The 5,212-nt window shown below is 36.9% G+C and overlaps 1 non-coding gene across 1 annotated transcript; it reads left to right on the forward strand.

Annotated features, from left to right (window-relative positions):
* The first annotated feature begins 4,834 nt into the window (after positions 1-4,834).
* On the forward strand, positions 4,835-4,923 carry TRNAY-GUA. The gene is given in 2 exon segments: positions 4,835-4,871; positions 4,888-4,923. It is a non-coding gene; the product is annotated as a tRNA-Tyr (tRNA).
* Positions 4,924-5,212: the final 289 nt, after the last annotated feature.

Consider the following 5,212-nt stretch of genomic DNA (forward strand, 5'->3'; position numbering starts at 1 on the left):
ACGAATGTTCCATATGATATGAATGCAGGGGCTGCGATCCGGGGGGGCTGGGGGTTCACAGTGCCCCCACTTTTTGAAGCACTAAACAGTTTTCCCTTTTAACCCAAGAACTTTGCCCCTTTCATCTTAGAAGGATCCGTTTTAGGTGTTAAAGTGTGCCCCTTTACGTTTTTATAATAAAAGTGCCCATTCTCGTATCAGATAAGTTTCCATTCCTTAAAACCGCTCTTTTCATGCCCTATCATTGCCCGTTTTCCTTATTTCGCGTTCTTATCCCTTCTAAAAGTGCATATTTAAATAATAAAAATCCTTTTAAAATGTTCCTCTCTCCCCTTTAACCCTATCTAGGCCGGGGGGGGGGCCTCGGAGGCCCCCCTCCCCCCTCAACGGGTCGCACTAGTTATTTTCGTCGCGCAAATTTTTTGGACCGCGCTACTCGCTGACTTTTTACTTTCAAGTCTTGCGCAACTTTTTGAGACCAATTTTGCATCACCCGGGTGCGCGGTTCCGAATTTACCCAATGTTATGTAAATGCATGTCAGACTAAAACTTGCTCATTAACGTGAGATCGTGTACAAAGTCAATGTAAATTGTGTTTTCAACCAAAAATAATAAATGTATGATTATTTTTAGTTTTGCTGGCCTTAATGTATGTATTTTATGCTGTTTTAGGATCTTAGAAGAGTCCCCGACGAATTTCATTGAAAAAAAGAATGAAAAATAAAAGGTCCAATAACAAAGAAATATATAAGAAATTGCAAAAAACAATATAATGCATAAGAAATTGATCTGATATCACAATTTTTTTATGTACACTTGCTAAGAACATCACAAATAATTTCTATGCCAAATAGTAGAACATTTGGAGCTTTATTTATGGAGTTAGAGGGAAAAGTATGATTTTGCATACTAATTACGCATAAATTAGCATAATTACGTAATAACGATTTGCATGAAATAAATTACTATACAATTTTGTAGATTATATCCTAGACAACATGCGTGCCAATTTTCGGTGCGATCGCGCGGTCGACGGCCGAGATCTTAAGGGGGGGGGGCCTCCCCCCCCCCCCCCCCCCGGCCATATGAACTACAAAAATACCCCGGCCTAGATAGGGTTAAGTTGCCCCTTTTCAGAGTGAAATTCTTCTTCTGTAGTGTGTACATTTTCACCTTTGATCAAGTGCCCCATATGAATATTCTGATAAATGCCCCTTCTCTTCTGGTTTGTTCAAATGTCCAATTTGCTAATATAAGGTATATGTATTTGCAATTAGCGTCCTTTCTTTTATGCAGGGGCATCTGAGCCAGGGGAGGGGGGGGGGGCACTTGCCCCCTTAAGAAATGGACCTCGTTCCATGGACCCCAAAAGTTTTCAAGACCAAGAAAAAGAAAAGAAGAAAAGGAAAGAAAAGTGGTGAAATATGATAGTGTTCTCTATGTCAAAATCTATCACAAATGTTTTTTTTCATTAAAAGTTTCAAAATTTTGCTCGCTCGCTCGCAGCTTTAAAGAAATTTTGCCCCATACGCCATGTTTGCCCCCCCCCTCAATCATTTTGCTCATTACCCTACTAGGGTACATATGCTATATTGTTTTTAAAAAAGTTTTTTGTTTCAAGTGCCCTTTTCAAAAAGAGGAAGTGTATCAATTTTGCTCTGCCGACCCATGCTGGTAGTCTCCTTTTCCAGACCCAGTGCGACCTTCCCCTACAAGATGAAGGTTATTAGTCTACTTTTTAATACTCAGTCTTGGCCATATATTCTTCCAAACAACAGGATTAACGCTATACCTGTTGTTGTTGTTGTTGTTATCTTGGGTTTTGAGGACTAGATAAGCGTAGTCTTTACTCAAAACCCGGTGGTTAAAAAGAGAATTAAACTTTAAAATTTAGACCTCAACATCTTCTAAACCATTGCCATGTAATCAAGCATATTGATATAGAATTATTATTTTCTCCAGACCCAGTCATTTGAAAAAAATCAAGAATCTTCGAGATTTCAATCCCGTCATCTTCAATAATAAGACCCTGTAATGTAGTAATTATACAGTGGCTGTACAGTGTATAGTTTTTTTAATAAATGGGTATGGAGTAAAGGCTATGCTATAGGTACCCGGGGTCTTAGTATTTAAAGGGGAATGAAACCTTTGGAACAAATAGGCTTGTGTAGAAACAGAAAAATCAAAGAATAAGAATAGAGAAAATTTGAGAAATATCGGACAAATAATGAGAAAGTTATGAGCATTTGAATATTGCAATCACTAATGCTATGGAGATAGCAAATTGGCAATGCGACAAGGATGTGTGATGTCACTGATGAACAACTTTCCCTTTGGTGGACTATAAAATACCCTCAAAATGTCTCTTTTTGCTTATTCTTATGATGATACAAACTCTTTATCCATGATGTATTCTTAAAAAATATGTATTACATGCCCTCATGTAGACAGAACACATGATTTATGGATAGATGTGATAAAAGAGGCAATTCTAGTGAAATATATACTAAAGTAATGGGGAGAGTTGTTCACCAGTGACATCACACATCTTTGTCGCATTGCCAATTTGCTATCTCCATAGCATTAGTGATCGCAATATTCAAGTGCTCATAACTTTCTCATTATTTGTCCGATTTTTCTCAAACTTTCGTTGATCTGTTTCTTTGATTTTTCTGTTTTCACACAAGCTATCTTGTTGCAAAAATTTCATTCTCCTTTAAGTTTTCTTTTAATCACCAGGTTTGGAGTAAAGAATACACTCTAACCCTAGGGAGGCCCCCCCGGCCATATGAACTACAAAAATACCCCGGCCTAGATAGGGTTAAGTTGCCCCTTTTCAGAGTGAAATTCTTCTTCTGTAGTGTGTACAATTTCACCTTTGATCAAGTGCCCCATATGAATATTCTGATAAATGCCCCTTCTCTTCTGGTTTGATCAAATGTCCAATTTGCTAATATAACGTATATGTATTTGCAATTAGCGTCCTTTCTTTTATGCAGGGGCATCTGAGCCAGGGGAGGGGGGGGGCACTTGCCCCCTTAAGAAATGGACCTCGTTCCATGGACCCCAAAAGTTTTCAAGACCAAGAAAAAGAAAAGAATAAAAGGAAAGAAAAGTGGTGAAATATGATAGTGTTCTCTATGTCAAAATCTATCACAAATGTTTTTTTTAATTAAAAGTTTCACAATTTTGCTCGCTCGCTCGCAGCTTTAAGGAAAATTTGCCCCATACGCCATGTTTGCCCCCCCCCCCTCAATCATTTTGCTCATTACCCTACTAGGGTACATATGCTATATTGTTTTTAAAAAAGTTTTTTGTTTCAAGTGCCCTTTTCAAAAAGAGGAAGTGTATCAATTTTGCTCTGCCGACCCATGCTGGTAGTCTCCTTTTCCAGACCCAGTGCGACCTTCCCCTACAAGATGAAGGTTATTAGTCTACTTTTTAATACTCAGTCTTGGCCATATATTCTTCCAAACAACAGGATTAACGCTATACCTGTTGTTGTTGTTGTTGTTATCTTGGGTTTTGAGGACTAGATAAGCGTAGTCTTTACTCAAAACCCGGTGGTTAAAAAGAGAATTAAACTTTAAAATTTAGACCTCAACATCTTCTAAACCATTGCCATGTAATCAAGCATATTGATATAGAATTATTATTTTCTCCAGACCCAGTCATTTGAAAAAAATCAAGAATCTTCGAGATTTCAATCCCGTCATCTTCAATACTAAGACCCTGTAATGTAGTAATTATACAGTGGCTGTACAGTGTATAGTTTTTTTAATAAATGGGTATGGAGTAAAGGCTATGCTATAGGTACCCGGGGTCTTAGTATTTAAAGGGGAATGAAACCTTTGGAACAAATAGGCTTGTGTAGAAACAGAAAAATCAAAGAATAAGAATAGAGAAAATTTGAGAAAAATCGGACAAATAATGAGAAAGTTATGATCATTTGAATATTGCAATCACTAATGCTATGGAGACAGCAAATTGGCAATGCGACAAAGATGTGTGATGTCACTGATGAACAACTTTCCCTTTGGTGGACTATAAAATACCCTCAAAATGTCTCTTTTTGCTTTTTCTTATGATGATACAAACTCTTTATCCATGATGTATTCTTAAAAAATATGTATTACATGCCCTCATGTAGACAGAACACATGATTTATGGATAGATGTGATAAAAGAGGCAATTCTAGTGAAATATATACTAAAGTAATGGGGAAAGTTGTTCATCAGTGACATCACACATCTTTGTAGCATTGCCAATTTGCTATCTCATTAGTGATCGCAATATTCAAATGCTCATAACTTTCTCATTATTTGTCTGATTTTTCTCAAACTTTTGTTGATCTGTTTCTCTGATTTTTCTGTTTTCACACAAGCTATCTTGTTCCAATGGTTTCATTCTCCTTTAAGTTTTCTTTTAATCACCAGGTTTGGAGTAAAGAATACACTCTATCCATTTTTCCCACAGAGATGTGACGGTGGGGTCGTCAAATTGAAGATCTCCTAATTTTTTTTAAATAACAGCGTCTGGGGTAAAGACTGTGCTCTTATATCCATGCTTTCTTACAGGGTCTTATTTTTGAAGATTATAACATATTTTTTTTTAACGGGTCTGGAATAAAGACTACGATATGTACCCTTGCTTTATAACGGAGTGTTAGTCTTGGGTCTTAATTCTGAAGTTTTTTTAATCAAAGTTCTGGAGAAAAGACAACGCTTTATATCCATCTTTTTATCACAGGAATGAGACTGTGCATGGCGGGGCTTAGTTTTTAATTTGTTTAATCACCCGGTCTGGAGTAAAGACTACACTTTAAATACAGTAACCACCGATAGCTCAGTAGGTAGAGCGGAGGACTGTAGATGATTGACAACTGTTAACCTTTTGTCGCTGGTTCGAATCCGGCTCGGTGGATTTGGGTTTTTTTTCGCAAATATTCACTACTGAATGAAACGCGCCGTATAAGCTAAAACAACAACAACAACAACAACAACTTATTCTATAGGAATTAGACGGTGAGGTATTAAATTTGAATCATTTTTGTTATTGATACAAGGTCTAGGGTAAAAACTACATTCTATATTCATTTCTACAAGATCTTAATTTGGTAGACGGTGAGGTGTTGCATTTTTGTAACGGCTATGCTCCTTATGTATACTTTAGTACAGAATCTTAGTTCAGAAGGATCTTCAAATTATTAAAT

This window comes from Lytechinus variegatus, chromosome 4 (genome assembly GCF_018143015.1).
Source record: "Lytechinus variegatus isolate NC3 chromosome 4, Lvar_3.0, whole genome shotgun sequence".
NCBI classification, from domain to species: Eukaryota; Metazoa; Echinodermata; class Echinoidea; order Temnopleuroida; family Toxopneustidae; genus Lytechinus; species Lytechinus variegatus.